Source organism: Microcaecilia unicolor, chromosome 9 (genome assembly GCF_901765095.1).
Source record: "Microcaecilia unicolor chromosome 9, aMicUni1.1, whole genome shotgun sequence".
NCBI lineage: Eukaryota > Metazoa > Chordata > Amphibia > Gymnophiona > Siphonopidae > Microcaecilia > Microcaecilia unicolor.
In genome coordinates this window covers 105,311,651-105,330,476 of record NC_044039.1, presented here as the reverse complement: position 1 = coordinate 105,330,476, position 18,826 = coordinate 105,311,651, and the positions used below count along the sequence as shown (strand labels likewise).

At 43.1% G+C, this 18,826-nt stretch overlaps 1 protein-coding gene across 7 annotated transcripts in view; it reads right to left on the bottom strand.

The window, feature by feature from the left end:
* AP4S1 (adaptor related protein complex 4 subunit sigma 1) overlaps window positions 1-18,826 on the bottom strand; it is a 113,487-nt gene that overhangs the window by 93,499 nt on the left and 1,162 nt on the right. The gene's annotated exons all lie outside the window — the stretch shown is intronic.

Here is an 18,826-nt window from a genome sequence, read left to right as displayed (position 1 = left end):
GTCTTGATTTCATCAAGGAATTTTAGCTCTCTAGCATGCCCTGATGTTACATTTACCCAATCAATTCTGGGGTAATTGATATCACCCATTATTATTGTGTTCCCCAGTTTGTTAGCCTCCTTAATTTGTGATAACATTTCTACATCTGTCTGTTCATCCTGGTTCATCACTATCCTTTTCCCCTTTACACATGGAATTTCAAATCATAGGGATTCCAAGACATGTTTTGTGTCGTACAGAATTTTTAGTCTATTTGATTCAAGGTCCTCCTTAACATATAATGCTATCCCTCCACCAATTCGATCTACCCTATCACTGCAATATAATTTGTAACCTGGCATGACAGTATCCTATCCTTCATCCACCAGGTCTCAGAGATGCCTATTATATCTATTTTTTCATTTAGTGCAATATAGTCATAAGTACATAAGTACATAAGTAGTGCCATACTGGGAAAGACCAAAGGTCCATCTAGCCCAGCATCCTGTCACCGACAGTGGCCAATCCAGGTCAAGGGCACCTGGCACGCTCCCCAAACGTAAAAACATTCCAGACAAGTTATACCTAAAAATGCGGAATTTTTCCAAGTCCATTTAATAGCGGTCTATGGACTTGTCCTTTAGGAATCTATCTAACCCCTTTTTAAACTCCGTCAAGCTAACCGCCCGTACCACGTTCTCCGGCAACGAATTCCAGAGTCTAATTACACGTTGGGTGAAGAAAATTTTCTCCGATTTGTTTTAAATTTACCACACTGTAGCTTCAACTCATGCCCTCTAGTCCTAGTATTTTTGGATAGCGTGAACAGTCGCTTCACATCCACCCGATCCATTCCACTCATTATTTTATACACTTCTATCATATCTCCCCTCAGCCGTCTCTTCTCCAAGCTGAAAAGCCCTAGCCTTCTCAGCCTCTCTTCATAGGAAAGTCGTCCCATCCCCACTATCATTTTCGTCGCCCTTCGCTGTACCTTTTCCAATTCTACTATATCTTTTTTGAGATACGGAGACCAGTACTGAACACAATACTCCAGGTGCGGTCGCACCATGGAGCGATACAACGGCATTATAACATCCGCACACCTGGACTCCATACCCTTCCTAATAACACCCAACATTCTATTCGCTTTCCTAGCCGCAGCAGCACACTGAGCAGAAGGTTTCAGCGTATCATCGACGACGACACCCAGATCCCTTTCTTGATCCGTAACTCCTAACGCGGAACCTTGCAAGACGTAGCTATAATTCGGGTTCCTCTTACCCACATGCATCACTTTGCACTTGTCAACATTGAACTTCATCTGCCACTTGCACGCCCATTCTCCCAGTCTCGCAAGGTCCTCCTGTAATCGTTCACATTCCTCCTGCGACTTGACGACCCTGAATAATTTTGTGTCATCGGCGAATTTAATTACCTCACTAGTTATTCCCATCTCTAGGTCATTTATAAATACATTAAAAAGCAACGGACCCAGCACAGACCCCTGCGGGACCCCACTAACTACCCTCCTCCACTGAGAATACTGGCCACGCAATCCTACTCTCTGCTTCCTATCTTTCAACCAGTTCTTAATCCATAATAATACCCTACCTCCGATTCCATGACTCTGCAATTTCTTCAGGAGTCTTTCGTGCGGCACTTTGTCAAACGCCTTCTGAAAATCCAGATATACAATATCAACCGGCTCCCCATTGTCCACATGTTTGCTTACCCCCTCAAAAAAATGCATTAGATTGGTGAGGCAAGACTTCCCTTCACTAAATCCGTGCTGACTTTGTCTCATCAGTCCATGTTTTTGTATATGCTCTGCAATTTTATTCTTAATAATAGCCTCCACCATCTTGCCCGGCACCGACGTCAGACTCACCGGTCTATAATTTCCCGGATCTCCTCTGGAACCCTTCTTAAAAATCGGAGTAACATTGGCTACCCTCCAGTCTTCCGGTACTACACTCGATTTTAGGGACAGATTGCATATTTCTAACAGTAGCTCCGCAAGTTCATTTTTTAGTTCTATTAATACTCTGGGATGAATACCATCAGGTCCCGGTGATTTACTACTCTTCAGCTTGCTGAACTGACCCATTACATCCTCCAAGGTTACAGAGAATTTGTTTAGTTTCTCCGACTCCCCCGCTTCAAATATTCTTTCCGGCACCGGTGTCCCCCCCAAATCCTCCTCGGTGAAGACCGAAGCAAAGAATTCATTTAATTTCTCCGCTACGGCTTTGTCCTCCTTGATCGCCCCTTTAACACCATTTTCGTCCAGCGGCCCAACAGACTCTTTGGCCGGTTTCCTGCTTTTAATGTATCTAAAAAAATTTTTACTATGTATTTTTGCTTCCAACGCTAATTTCTTCTCAAAGTCCTTTTTTGCCCTCCTTATCTCCATTTTATTTCTTAGGCTTCTGGCATTTCCATATAGAAAAACTATGTTGTTCCTATTTACATCTTGCTCAGCAGCTGACTGCGATAATAAGCAGTCTTGAAAATCTGTCTGCTTTTTGTTTAAATACATCTGGTCTACTATAGTCTCTACTGCAACCTCGCTATCGGGGTGCCCTATCTTCTCTGTTTTGGTGATACCTTTGAAAATACCTTATTCAAAACCATACGCTTTTGAGCAACTGTCAGCCTTCCCCCAGTTTCTAATCGAAAAGCTGCTCTATCTCCTTTTTAAATCCAGATGCCAGCAGCCTGGTCCCACCCTAGTCAGTCCTATCTTTATGCAGTGCTCCATAGCCAGTTAAGTGCTGAATATCACACTTATCTATGTTTTAGCTGGCACCGCAAATCCAGAAATTCAATGCTGAAGCCCAGACATGGCTCAGTACTGAATTTCTGGGCGTAACACGGTGGCAGTCAGCAAAACGCTGAGTGCTGCCTGCTGAATATGAACCCTGTTATTTTTTGCTGTACATAAAATCCCAGGTTGTAAAGAGAAATATAATCCTCCACCCTTTCCACCCTACAGCCTTTAAGAGGAGATATAAAATGAGAAGGAAAAAAAATGAAAAACTTGAGTTTCATAACTCTACAGGGTACTACAGTACTCTATAAAAAGTATTTCAAAATATGTTCTCAAGCCATCAACATACCATCATCATTTGTACTTAGTTCCTTTAACAGAGCATCCATTTCATAGATGTTCCATATATATTTCATCAACTCACTTATCATAGCAAGTATTGTGTAACTCCATGCCAGAAGTATTTTTGAACGACACAAATCTCTATCTTTAGTTCCTGAGTAATAGCTGGAGGTCAAAGATAAACACTCTGGCATTATTACTGAGTTATATACCCATCGTATATCTAGTTATTTCTGCAATTTCATTCCAAATTGTATGATATAAGGGCAGGAAAATAAAATGTGAGCTAGAGTAGCACTCTTTCCCCCCACAATTTCTCCAGTACATACCCTCTGTCAAAGAAAATAATCTTAAATTTGACTGGGGTGAAATAAATCTTAGAAATACAAAGTTGTGAACATAAAAAAATTTACATTTTGAAACAAACAAAACAATATGTTGTATATTGCTGTTCACAAATTGTTGCTGATTTTACTAAGAACTTTTTATTCTAAATATTTGCTGCCAAGGAACTGTCATTCCCAGTTCCTAGTCACAAGGTTTAGTCACAGGCATAGAGTCTTATCCTTCCTATCCCTCAATATATATTTTCACTATCTTGTTTCTTGAAAAGTGCACCATAAATATTGTTCCTCTCATTCTGATAATTATGCCGAGGGCATGTCTGGGGGGTAGAGAGTGGGTATGTTCTGAGCTAATCGATTAGCGCAGCTACATTGTCGTGTACTAACTGATTAGCTCATACTTAGCGTGTGAGCCCTTACCGCCTAAATAGTGGGTGGCGGTAAGGACTCACGTGATAATCTGTTATAACAGCCATGCGCTACTTCTCATCAGAAACATTCAGAATATTGGTACAATCATTAACATTATCCCAATTCGATTATTGTAATGCCATACATGCTGGCTGTAAGGAGTGCCTGTTGAGAAAACTCCAAACAGCTCAAAACACTGAAGCCAAGTTCATATATAAAATTTCTCATTTTGAAAGTGCCTCCCCTTTATTAATCAAATTACACTGGCTTCCCATCAAAGTGAGAATCACCTTCAAATTATGCACCTTTAACTTTCAAATACTAAATGGCACAGCTCCAGACTATATGGTAACAAAGAATCACTAAATATGAGGCAAGAAACTATCTCAGACTACATCTCCCAAATTGCAAAAAAAGTGATCTACAAAACTGTCCACTCTGCAGACTTCACTTACCTAGGAACCAAATGGTGGAACTCCTTACCACCCAAAATAAGAAATATACAGGATTATACTAGATTCCGCAAAATCCTCAAATCGTTCCTATTCAAACAAACCCTCATAAAGAACGACCATATCTCAATTAATTATTACCATGAATTGGTTATTACTCTATTTACCATTAACTTTCTCTTTGCTTCATGTACAATTTCTCATTCATAATAGATTTTCTAAATGTTAAACATCCATAGATATCCCAGTATGTTTATGATATTGTACTGTAAAATTGGATTCTTACAACAAATTTACCTTCTTATGCATTATTCTTTGTTATGTATCCTATACTGTTTATTGTAAGCCACATTGAACTCAAACTTGTTTGGGATAATGTGGGATATAAATGGCAAAATTAGCACTTGGCCATTAATACAAAAAATAGGAAATTCGGCAATTTTACCCCAGCAGTAAAAATGGTCTTAGTGCGTGGGAAAGGCCCATGTAAGGGCACACTAAGACCACTTTTTACTGATGTTTGGTAAAAGGACCCCATAGTAATATAATAAATTACAGCTCTATGTCCTTGCCTGGGGATGTACCTGCTACTCCACGCAGGTTATATCCCTCTATGCCTTCCTTCAAGTATGAAGGTCATTTATATTTCATTTTGATTCCATCCACTTGCTGTATAGGAATCCTCTATGTTTATCCCATTCATTTCTGAATTTTGTCATTGTTCTCAGTTATAAAAAGTTGAAAAGTGCCTGCTTGAAATAGTGCATGCAATGCATAACCCTAAATGCACCTTTCTTGTCATCCTGGTAGAACACTTCAGATATAAGGGTTAAGCCCTCCTGCCAACAATTAGCTGGAGACACAGCGCCAACATCTCCACTGATATCACCAGTATAAGGATTTCTTGTCTCCAGCAAATGGTGGCACATGCTAGATTTGTGTAGCAGAACTGAGAGGTGGGTCCTATGGGCCTGGTGCTTGTTGTACCTTGCTCACAGGGTAGAAGTCTGTGGACTCAGTTCCCTGGTTCAGCTGCCCAACAGAGGCCTAGACTTCTGGTTCTTCAGCCTGAGGGCTCCTGACCCACTGGAGCGAGGCCAGTGGCTTGCCCTGTCTGGTGTCTACTGATCTCTGGCTAAATTGGGGGAGGGGGGCTACAAAATTACCCCTGGTTCCTCTCCTGGAAGAACCAGAGGAACAGCACGACAGGAAAACTAAGTAGTGGCTGTAATTTCAGCACTGGGAGAGCCAGGACCAGCTTTCTGAGGAGGTGGGATTTCTATCATCACTTTGGGGTGGTTGCTAAGCGATGGGGGAATTTTGCCTTTACGTGCTGGAATCGGATTATGGCTGATGCTGAAGTATCTGCAGAAGACAGCAACAGCCAGTTCTTATTGTCTGGTCTATGATGCTAAGCCCAGGAGCACTGATGAGCAGGCTGTGAGTGTCAACGGGTCAACTGGCCTTGCCTCCCTGAGCTGCAGAGAGCATCAGGGGGAGGAACGTTCTAGCAGCTGGTGACGTTTTCATGTTGGTGGGAGCATCAGCCTTCTTGGAGGAGGGGTTTATCGTCCTGATGCAGCCTCCGGCTTTTTTTCATTCTCCCCCAATGGAAGGAGATCTTGTGAAATTGGGTGGGTCCCAGAGGATGCGCTGATTCAGCACAGTAGCACTGCTTCCATGGCAGCCCCCTTCCCCCAGGAATTTATAGCCTTCTTGCAGAATGCATTTTGAGTTTGAAGTCTCAGCAGCCATTTTCAAGAAGAAACGGTAGTGGGGAGGTCAGCCGCAGCAGGCAGGAAAGAGTGGAGTTCTTTCATGCCCCAAAGAATCCACTAGACCAGGGAAATCCAGACGTATGGTAGCCCTAGGGAGAAATCAACAATCATTAGGGTTCTTTCTTGGCTGGATGTGTGGAACTGCTTGCTCTGATATGTGGAGGTAACCAATCCTTCCAGAGGACAAGACAGGTTGATTGTCTTCTTCAGTGTGCATCAAAAGGGTGAGGTGGAATTCAAATCTTCCACTGCTAAGTGGATCAAAGAGGTGATTGCCTCTATGTATCTACTGAAGGGGCATCAAGTCCCAGAGGGACTCAAGGTGCATTTCACCAGGTTACAGGCTTTGTCTTGGGCTAATGTTTGAGTGGTTGCACTGCAGGATCTCTGTAAGACGGCTACTTGGTCATTCTTTCATTCCTTCATCAAGAACTACAGACTGGATGTGAAGCTGTGATTTCCTCTCACCTTGGTAGTTAGAGCTTGGGTATTTCCCACACATCTGGACTGATCCAGCAGGATGATAAGGAAGAAGAAATGTGGTCTTACCTCATAATTTCCTTTCCTTGGGTTCTGCTAGACGAATCTAGTTCCCACCCAGGGAGGTTTAGGCAGCCATAGTCAGTGTCATCTCCAGTAATGAATTTCTGTTGAATGGTGTTGCTATCATTTACCTCACTTTATGAAAGTGAAAGGTAGGGGAGGGGTGCTAGGTTCTGATTACTTTATGAGGTTTGGATGTTTGAACCTGCTCTGCTTAGTCATTTGTTTACTGAAAAGTTCCAGAACCACATCAATCCTTATAGTGCAGATGATGTAACTGAAGTGTTTGTGTTCTCTGTCTCTACCAATATGCAGGCAGGGGGCATAACCCATGTGTCTTGACTGGTTTAGAAGGACTTAAGGAAAAGAAATTATCAGTTAAAACTAAATTTCTCCTTTTTCTCAAGTCCAGGAGAGAAATATGGTTTAGGCCTTGGGGGAGGAAGGGTATGTATGCCGGCTGCTCCTCCCTCTCTGCCACTCAAAGTATTGCAGGCAAAGGGAAGAGTGGTGGCAGAAACTCTTTGAAACTCTTATCATACTTTTAGGAAAGGCCTTAAAGCCTTTCTGTTTAGAGACACTTTGAAATTACGCAAGTGCAAGGTGGCAGGAGTCTTGGAAAACGATTTTTGGGAGCCTGGATGACACAAATATTTCATACTTTACTTCTCTATGCTAAGGATTGTAATCTCTCTATTTTCTTCCTTGCTCTATTCTACTTTATCTTACCTATAACAGTATTGTAAACCACTATGCAAGTACTTCCATATGGCAGTACACAAGTTTTGAATAAACTATAAACTTTACCTTCCCCAGATCTAAAAGTGCTGTTTCATTGTCAAAGCCCCTCGTATTTTCAAGGAATATTCAGGAGGGCTCTATGCAGGGCCGGTCTTAGGCAGAGGCGACCGAGGCGGCCGCATAGGGCCCCGCACTTAAGGGGGCCCGCGTGGCGCGCCTCAACTGTGCCTCTCCGACCGACCCCCGCTCGCGCCTTGGACCGCCTCATGAATGATCATAAGTACATAAGTAATGCCATACTGGGAAAAAACCAAGGGTCCATCGAGCCCAGCATCCTGTCCACGACAGCGGCCAATCCAGGCCAAGGGCACCTGGCAAGCTTCCCAAACGTACAAACATTCTATACATGTTATTCCTGGAATTGTGGATTTTTCCCAAGTCCATTTAGTAGCGGTTTATGGACTTGTCCTTTAGGAAACCGTCCAACCCCTTTTTAAACTCTGCTAAGCTAACCGCCTTCACCACTTTCTCTGGCAACGAATTCCAGAGTTTAATTATACGTTGGGTGAAGAAAATGTTTCTCCGATTTGTTTTAAATTTAATACACTGTAGTTTCATAGCATGCCCCCTAGTCCTAGTATTTTTGGAAAGCGTGAACAGACGCTTCACATCCACCTGTTCCACTCCACTCATTATTTTATATACCTCTATCATGTCTCCCCTCAGCCGTCTCTTCTCCAAGCTGAATAGCCCTAACCTCCTTAATCTTTCTTCATAGGGAAGTCGTCCCATCCCCGCTATCATTTTAGTCGCCCTTCGCTGCACCTTTTCCAATTCTACTATATCTTTCTTGAGATGCGGCGACCAGAATTGAACACAATACTCAAGGTGCGGTCGCACCATGGAGCAATACAACGGCATCACATCATCATGATCGCTCGCCATCAGCTCCGGAGCCTCCCGCCTCCCAGTCCCAGGACAACGACTGCAGCGACGGCCCGGCCTGGCCCGACAGATAGTTGGCACGACGACGACGGCTCACCCCAGCTTTTCCCTTCCACCTTCCCGCTCAATGTCCCGCCTTCTTCTGATGAGGTATTTCCTGTTCCGAGGGCAGGTGGGAGTCATTGAGCGGGAAGGGAAAAGGAGCTGCAGCGTGGTCGGAGGGGAGCCAAGACGGTGCTGCCAGACGCTGCAACTTAAAAAATAAAGAAAGTTGATTTTTATGCTTGCTGCTTCATCAGGTAGGACAAACGATTAACCTTGCCACTAGGCCTACTCCTAACTCCTCCTCCACACAAAAGAGGCACCTTGTTCACATTTTTATGGTGTTCTCTTTCTCTTCTAAGTTACATTACCCTCCAAATCCAGACACATGGGGGGGATTATGACAGATTATCAGTGGGCTTGGGGGTACTTCTTTATAGCACTGGCCCATAACATTAAAGATAGTGTGTCTAATTTGGAGTCTATTATCTTAGCAATGCATAAGTAAATTTACTGCGGGATTCAGTACTGAGGATACATAAATTCAACACCCGTTAATAAGATATACTGACCTGACAACCCTAATGATGGAGTCTGAGAAATTATACCAACTATAACCAATATTCCATGTCAGTCTGCTTACTGATATGCTATATCTCCTATAGGCAAGAGAATTAGGTTCTAGCAAAGCATTCCATCCAGAGTACTGGCACAAAGAACCTAAAAGTCTTTCACCTGGTAGTGTACCCACTGTATTATGTGACAGGATTCCCCTCTCTGCGATTAATAGATGCCTCTGACCCCTGAGCTCCATCATGTGACAGGATTCCTCTCTCCTGGATTAATAGATGCATCTAATCTCTGAGTTACGTGGAGGGGCATAATCGAACAGAAACGCCTATCTCCATGGGCGTTTATCTCCGAGAACGGGTCCGTGAAGGGGCGGACCGAAACGTATTTTTGAAAAACATGGACGTTTATCTTTTTTTGAGCTGGGCGTTTTGGTTTTTCAGCGATAATGGAAAATGAAAGCGCCCACTTCAAAAATGAATAAATCCAAGGCATTTGTTCGTGGGAGGGGCCAGAATTCGTAGTGCACTGGTCCCCCTCACATGCCAGGACACCAACCGGGCACCCTAGGGGGCACTTAAAAAAAAAAAAAAAAAAAGGTAAAACAGCTCCCAGGTGCATAGCAACCCTTCCCTTATGTGTTGAGCCCCCCCAAATCCCCCTCAAAACCCACTGCCCACAAGTCTACACCATTACTATAGCCCTAAGGGGTGAAGGGGGGCACCTACATGTGGGTACAGTGGGTTTGGGGGGGCGGTTTGGAGGGCTCCCATTTACCAGCACAAGTGTAACAGGTAGGGGGGGATGGGCCTGGGTCCACCTGCCTGAAGTCCACTGCACCCCCTAATAACTGCTCCAGTGACCTGCATACTGCTGCCAGGGAAGTGGGTATGACATTTGAGGGTGAAAATAAAAAGTTGTGAAACGGCATATTTTGTGGTGGGAGGGGGTTTGTGACCACTGGGGGAGTCAGGGGAGGTCATCCCCGATTCCCTCCAGTGGCCATCTGGTCATTTAGGGCACTTTTTGGGCCCTTATTTGTGGAAAAACAGGGTCCAGGAAAAGTGCCATAAATTCTCGCTAAAAACGCTTATTTTTTTTCCATTATCGGCAAAAGGTGCCTATCTCTGATCAGCCGATAACCATGCCCCAGTTCCGCCTTCACCACACCTCCGACACGCCCCCCGCCAACTTAGTCCGCATCTGCGACGAAGTGCAGTTGAAAACGTCCAAATTCGGCTTACGATTATACCGCTTTATTCGTTTTTGTGAGATAAACGTCTATCTCCCGATTTGGGTCACAATATAGGCATTTTTCTCTTTAGATTATAAGCTGGATAATATGACAAGATTCACTTTTTGTACATATTAACAGTTGCTCGACCTTTGTGGCACTAATGTTTTTTGTACAAGTTTAGCTTCATTTGTCTTTATTTGAAATTTCATAAATAAAAAAGTTTTCTAAAAATGGAATAATCTTATCAATGGGGTGGAGCTTAGGTGGGGGCAGGGCTTCAGTGGGGCAGGGCTAGGATGGGGTCCCACCAAATTGGTCTGCATAGGGCCCCGCCCTTGCTAAGACCGGCCCTGGCTCTATGGTTCCTGAATGTGATTTGACTGATATTTCCTTAAACGATATATGGACTTTATTGATGACAAGTTGAAAAGCTTCAGTTTCCAGACCTATTACATACATTTTTTTTTCAAAAATTGAGTATATACCAAAGCAAAAGTATCTGTGTAAAAAGGCTGTTTTGTTTTATTGTTTGCGAAACTGAAGCATGCAGTGAGCACTTGCTGGTGCGATTTAAGTGCAATGTGCCATAATAGAATTTCTGAAAGTTGAAGGAGTCCTTTCAACTGAAATTCACTGCCATATGCAGGTTGTTTATGGTGATGACTGTGTTGATATGAGTACTGTGCATCGTTGGGCCAAAAAATATAAAGATTGCATTCTGGGATGGGCTGATTTGTGTGATCAAAAATGAAATGGATGACCTATGACAGCAATGAACGTGTCTCACATGAAAAAGGCTGATGATTTCAAAGGACAATTGGAGGATCACACAAAGCATTATACTGCAACCTTGAAAACTTTGAAAGAACGAATGAGAAGAGTTTGGAAGAAGAAGGAAATTTTGTTGCAATATGATAATGCTAGGCCTCACGCAGCACAAAACACCAAAGAGGCACTTACAAAGAAGGGCCTCACAGTCTTACCAGAAAATCATACAAAATTTTTGCTCTATCAACTGTGTTAGACCCAAGATAAATCCACTTAAAATTAGTGAAAAAAAGACCTCAAATCACATTTATCCACAACCCCTTGACTTCACTTGTCTACTACTACTACTACTACTACTATTTAACATTTCTAGAGCGCTACAAAGTGTACGCAGCGCTGTACAAACACAGAAGAAAGACAGTCCCTGCTCAAAGAGCTTACAATCTAATAGACAAAAAGTAAAGCATTTAAATTTAAAATATTTAAGCAGTCAAGCACAAGAGAACAGTCACAGAAGGACAGAAGATGTTGAAGGGTGGTCAGTGTGATTAGGTGTAACTCTGGTTGGAGTAGTGGGAGAAGGTGATAGAAGAATAGAAATGGGTGAGGTAAAGTAATGAGTGGGTTGATAGGGAGGTTATATAAGACATAAGACTTGTCTCAGGTTAGCAATAGGGTCAAAGAAAATCTCCACTAATATTCAAAAATACTTAACAATGATAATCAAAATTATTCAATACTCTTTAGAAAATTGTCATAGCAACACTTGCAACACACAAGTTGAGTACAAAATTGAAAGGTTTCTCTGGGACCTTAGATGACCTTGAGCATTTATTCAAGTATATCTCAGGGGGAGGCACTATCAGTCATAAATAAACGTTTAGCTCAGACTTCCTCCCCCTCCCCCTCAAGCACATTTGATCCCCACTCAATTTTTGGTGGAATCCCATTGCTGCTGCAGCTGCCTCTACACCATCTCCAGCATCGGCCAACTCAGGGAGCAGATGACCTGAGTTATGAATGAAACCCAGGTCTTTCTACGTGGTACTGTCATTCAGCATGACTGTTTCCCCTCCCTCTAAAATACAGAAGTTCTGAAATAGTTGTCTAATACTATTATTGAAGTAAATTGGTCAGGCAAGATTTCCCCACACTAAAGCCGTGCTGACTTGGTCTCAGTAATCCATGTCCTTGGATGTGCTCTGTAATTTTGTTTTTAATAATAGCCTCTACCATTTTCCCTGGCACCGACGTCAGACTCACCGGTCTATAATTTTTTTTTTTTTTTGTTACATTTGTACCCCGCGCTTTCCCACTCATGGCAGGCTCAATGCGGCTTACATGGAGCAATGGAGGGTTAAGTGACTTGCCCAGAGTCACAAGGAGCTGCCTGTGCCTGAAGTGGGAATCGAACTCAGTTCCTCAGTTTCCCAGGACAAAAGTCCACCACCCTAACCACTAGGCCACTCCTCCCAGATCTCCCCTGGAACCTTTTTTAAAAATCGGCGTTACATTGCAGACAAAATGAAACTAGAGTCAGCCCAGTTTGAACTCCCTGTCCAACTGTCACAGCTGCAAGCATTAAGCTCTGAGGACTGCATGCATGTTCTGAGTTCCCTCAGGTCCAGTCTCCTCTAGGCGATGCCAACGCCTTCTCCAAACATTTGTGGCTCACTGCCATCTTGGAAGCGCCTTATGTATCAGAACAGCAGTCAGCTCAATATAGCTGAGGATAAAGAAAATAAAACCTGTATCCAAATGGGTGTTATCTACAGACCTCTGGCACAAATGGAGAAACTGGACAAGGATCTGATAAAAGATATCCATAAACTTGGTATGAAAGGGGAGGCACTATAGCTGGGAGATTTCAACTTGCCTGATGTGGACTGGAACGTCCTGTCAGCAGAATCGGAGAGAAGTAGAGAGATCATGGATGCCTGACAAAGTGCCTTGCTCAGACAAATGGTGAGGGAACCCATGAAAGAAGGGTCGACATTGGATCTAGTGCTCACAAATGGAGGAAGTGTTTCCAATGTCCTGGTGAGTGCCCACTTAGGCAATAGTGATCATCACACGATATGGTTTGATTAAAGAGCAAAAGCGGGGTGCAACTGCACAAAACTCGAAGTACTGGATTTCAGACATACTGATTTTGGTAAAATGGGGGAATACCTGAAGGAGACGATGGCATGGGTAGGCATAAGTGAAGTAGAAGCGCAGTGGTCCAAGCTGAATGCTGCTATAAATATGGCAACTGATCTTTATACAAGAAAAGTAAACAAAAACAAGAGAAAACAGGAAACCTATATGGTTCTTCAAACAAGTGGCTGAAAAAATAAGGGCAAAAGAGACCGCTCAAGAAATATAGAAGAACGCAACAAGAGGATCATGGAAAAGATTACCGGACTAAATTCAAAGAAGCAAAGAGGGAAATATGGCTAGCAAAAATACAGGCAGAAGAAAAAATGGCTACAATGTAAAGAGAGGTGACAAGATTTTTTTCAGATATATTGTAACAAGGAGAAAAGATAGGAATGGAACTGTAAGACTGAAAGATAACGAGAATGGCTACGTGGAGAGTGATGAGGATAAAGCAAACATGGTAAACAAATACTTCTCTTCAGTGTTCATGGAAGAAAAACCTGGAGAAGGACCGAAGTTGGCTGCCGAGAGTATATCTAGGAATGGAGTGGATATTGCGCTGTTCACAGTAGAAAGCGTTTATAAACAGCTTGAAAATCTGAAAGTGGACAAAGCTATGGGCCTGGATGGGATACAGAGAAGTCCTGGCAGGACATCTTAAGGAATAGTTCTTTAGAGATGGGAGAGGTTCTGTGGGATTAGAGACAAGATGATGTGGTCCCTCTTCACAAAAGCGGGGACAGGGAAGAATTGAGAAACTACATGTCGGTAAGCCTCATGTCGGTAGTAGCAAAAATAATGGAGTCACCGCTGAAGGAAAGGATAGTTAACTTTCTAGAAGCCAATGGGTTACAGGATCTGAAGAAACATGGCTTTACCAAAGGAAAATCCTGCCAACCAAAATCTGATTGACTTCTTTGATTAGGTGACCAAAGAACTGGATAAAAGACATGTGCTAGATGGATTTCAGCAAAGCCTTTGATATGGTCCCTCATGAATAAGTTGAGAGAGCTGAACTTAGGACACAAAGTGGTGAACGGGACTGGAAACTAGTTGACCGACAGGCAGCAAAGGGTAGTGGTAAATGGAATCTGCTCAGAGAAAGGAAGGTGATCAGTGGAGTGCCTCAGGGGTTGGACCTGGGGCCAATTCTGTGTAATATATTTGAGAGAGACATTGCTGAAGGGTTAGAAGGAAATGTTTGCCTTTTTGTGGATGACATGAAGATAGCCAATAGACTGCATACCCTGGAGGGTGTAGAAACCATGACATGAGATCTCCAAACATTGGGAGATAAAATTTAATGCAAAGAAGTGAAGAGTGATGCACTTGGAGTGCAGAAATCCAAAAGAGATGTATCAGATAGGAGGGGAGAGATTGGTAAATTTGGCTCAGGAGAGGGACTGGGGTGATAGGGGTCTGAGGATCTCAAGGCCACGAAACAATGCGACAAGGCGGTAGCCACGGCCAGAAGAATTCTAGGCTGCATAGAGAGGGGTATAACCAGCAGAAGAAAGAAGGTGTTGATGCCCCTGGACAAGTCATTGGTGAGACCCCACTTGGGTTTGGGGGGGGGGGGGGGCTGAGCAGACAAGATAAGGGAGCAATGGTGAGATGTGTACCTGGAGCATCTTTTCTAATTTTGTAAGAGTACCAAAGAAGGAAAAAATCCCCATGAAAAAGGTTAGCAGAGCAAAACAATAGTGGAGAATTAGAGCCATTTGTGGAACCAAAAGGACTTTATTGTCAGCATCAACAGCATATCTTTATTTGAGATACAGTGACCAGAATAGCACATTACTCAAGGTGCAATCACACCACGGATTGATACAGATGTTTTATTTTCTATTCCTTTCTTAATAATTCTTGCATTCTTTTTGCTTTCTGGGATGCTACTGCACATTGAACAGAGGACTTCAAAATATTATCCACAACAGTGCCTAGAACTTTTTCCTGGGTGCTGTGAGGAGAGACAGGATGCCCACATGAATGACAGGGAAAGAAATCAGAAACCTGCTGTACAGAACACACACCTCAACATTTCCCCAAGCACTAAGCCAAGGAGAAGGGTAAAGAAGGCAGGCACACTACCAGGGAGGCTAACCAACTGCTGGGAGAAGGAGGAGTATACCGTGTTTCCCCAAAAATAAGACACTGTCTTATATTAGTTTTTGCTCCCAAAAATGCGCTAGGTCTTATTTTCAGGGGCTGTCTTATTTTTCGAGGAAACATCGGGGTTGGATAGGGGTTGGCCCGCCCGCCCTCCGTTATTCCTGGAACTAACTTTAAACGCCTCCTTTCACCTTCGCAGCAAGCAGCAGCAGGGCAGGCCACTCCTTCCTTCCATGCCCCGCCCTCGCCTGACGTAACGTCCGCGAGGGCGGGGCATGGAAGGAAGGAGAGGTCTGCCCTGCTGCTGCTTGCTGCGAAGGTGAAAGGAGGCGTTTAAGGTTAGTTCCGGGAGCAACGGAGGGTGAGTGGAGGGGGGGCCCGGCGACCTCGGGTGGGGGGGGGGGGCGGTCTTGTCCGGCTCTCGGCGGCCTTGCTTTCAAACAAAAATTTGCTAGGTCTTACTTTCGGGGGAGGCCTTATATCTACCAATTCAGGAAAACCTCTACTAGGTCTTATTTTCGGGGGATGTCTTACTTTCGGGGAAACAGGGTAGAAGGGTGTAACCTGCATAGAGTGGCAGGAACAACTCCGATAGTCATGTTGGGCAGACTGGATGGACCATACAGGTCTTTATTTGCCATCATTTGCTGTGCTTCTATATTACTATGAATATGGTATCATGGTTTTGGTCAGACTGGATTGCAACAGAAGAAAAAGCAGGATGGCATCTTGATTACTTTTCCAATTGAATACAAATAGATATTAACTAGAATGGGAGATAAAGAACCACCTCCTGGGACTCTAGAATTGAGACCTCTCCAATTACACTTTCTCCTTTCCAACTGAACTTGTCAAAGAAGGCTGGCTCACAGATAACGTCTGAAATCAAACTGCAGCATTTTATTTATTTAAATTTACCTTAACTGCTATTACTGTGACGCTCACAGTGGTGTACATCAATATTTCTCAACTTCTTCAAATGAAGTACCCCTTAAGTCAAACAAATTTCAGCCAAAACCCCCTGAGCTCTGATCAGCAGAGATTTTGAAAAGGTCATTTTATTAATAAATAGTTAACTAATTTAGGGACTCTTTTAATAAAGCTTAGCGAGTGCTAAATGCTGCGTGTCCTATATTATACCTACTTAATTCACACTAATATCCATTAGTGCCCACTAAGCTTTAGTAAATGAGCCCATTAGAAACATACATAACAAATAAAGGTCATTGTAACTAGCACACCGAGCAAGACAGGTGATGTGTTGTTATTACAAACTGAGGGCCTCCTTTATCAAACCACGCTAGCGGTCCCCGACACAGTAATGCCGACAAAGCTCATTCACTTTGAGTGATAAAAGAGTGATAAAAGAGGCCCTGAGTTAAAATGAACAATGAGACTTATAGACAGGGCCTATTTATAAAAACAGGAAGTTCTCCACAGAAATGGAGAACTTGCCCATGGTGACCAATCAGATTCCTTTTTCATTTTCCTACTTTTGTGGAGAACTTGCCCATAGTGACCAGATTCCTTGTTTTATTTTCTCATTTTGTGAAGAACTTTCTTTTACTTATTTTTTTCAAATACATAGATCTCAGTGAACCCAGGCACTTTTCTACATTTTCAGGTCAGGATAGTATTTAGCCCAATAGTAAGGTATCACTTTATTTTCTGTTTGTTTATTTTTATTTATTGATGTTTAAAGTGGATTAACAAGACTACCACACTATTTCATCCCAAACTGTAAAAATAAAATTCTTTTTTCTATCTTTGTTGTCTGGCCATTTGGGGCTTTTTTCACTAAGCTGTGCAGAAAATGAGAGGAAGCCCATAGGAACTGAATAGGTTTCCTCTCATTTGCTGCGCCAGAAATTGCTAGAGCAGTTTAGTAAAAGGGGCTCTTAATTTTTCTAATTGTGTAGGTCTCTCTCTGGTTGCTGATTTCCTGTCAACTCTTTCCAAGGGCTTCCATTTGCCATTTTTCTCTCTCCTCCTATCTTTTCCACTTCCTTCACTACATCCATCTCTGAAAGTGATTTTTTTTTCTTTCAGCTTTCTTCCCTGTTTATGAATCTGTCCATTCAGATTTCATTCATTCTTACTAGCCTGTATCCAATCTCCCTTTTTTCAAGATGTCTAATTACAGGTTTCCAACTCTTTCTTTCAACCCAGAGCTTATTCCTTCTCCTCTTATTTCCCAGTCTCTTAAATTCTTGCTTGTCTCCCCCCTACCATGCAGCCTCTCCTCTCTCTCTCTATCTCCCAAGTGCCATGTAGCATCTCCTCTCTCGCCCTCTGTCTGTTGCCCCACCCACCATTGCTTTCTTTTTCTCCTCCTTTGACATCATCCTATTTCTTTCTCTTTTTTTCTGCTCTCCTCACTCCCCACCTCTCACCCTTTTTCTGCCTTCCTGGGTCTGCAATGACAGCAATAAAACCAGCAGGAAGACAAGCGGGATCATTTCCCTGCATGCGCCATGACTAGCTTTGTCAGCCCCACCCCCTCTGAGGCAAACTTCCTGTGTCGGAGGGGTAGGATTGGGAGAGCTAGGAGCAATACCTGCATGGTCCCATGTCTTTTTCCTGCACTTTTTATCACTGCTACTGTAGAGCTGGGAAGGCAGCAGTCCTGGTGGTAGCAGAACTGGAACAGAGGAGAAGGTCGTGGTCGGGTCTGGGGAGGCTAAGAGCCCCACCAAGTCTTATTTAGGGTGCCTGTGACACTGGTATTTTGGAACAGTTGTGTAGTACTACTAAGAATACTTGTCATAATCATCTTTTATAGAGGAATCATCTCAGTAGGTGGTACTGGCTTTGGGGAGGGGTCCAGCAAATTCTCCTGAGATGAACAGGATTGCATGCTAGGGAATAAGAGTGCAGCTTCACTAACAAATACTTCCTGAGTGTCAACCTTCAGAGCTCTAAACATCATCATAAGCACCTTAAATTTGTAACAGCATAAGACTTTTAATCTTGTCAACATTCAGCAGATCATGATAAGAAGGTCATTGGAACATGAAAATAATTATACATCTATATAAATGGATATAAATGGTCCAGAAAAGACATTTACAGAAACAGACTATGAAAGTACTCTATTTTCTTTAGCTCCTCTCTAACAAAATTCCTGTTATAGTTTATGCTACAGCACCACTTATCAACATTCCTGTGGCTGAGACTCCATTTATCAACCACAGAACGCATGCAATACTCTTGCTTCTCCCATGGCACAGGCTAACATTTCTATTTACAGCCTGCCCAGTATGGGACTATGCAGGTTTTGTGCCCCCATTTGGGGTCACAACCCACAGTTTGAGAAGCCCTTGGGTCCAGCCATCGGTCAATGGGTGAAAGTAAAGAAGGGGGAGAAAATACTTGCCCTAACATTCTGATTGTACTTCAGGTTCCATGTTTGTCCTTTACTGGCCATATGTCCATTAGAAAGTAAGAACCACACAGCAGGAACTCTCCTATCTATGTGTCTGTACAGTGCTGCATACAACTTGTGGCACTATGTAAATGTGTTGTAGTAGTTGACAAGGACTGTAAGGCCATCTAAATCTGCTTATTCTGTTAAAAATAAAAACAGACATAGAGTTATAGCAGGGGTTCATAACCAAGTCCTGGGAGCAAACCCAGCCAGTCAGGTT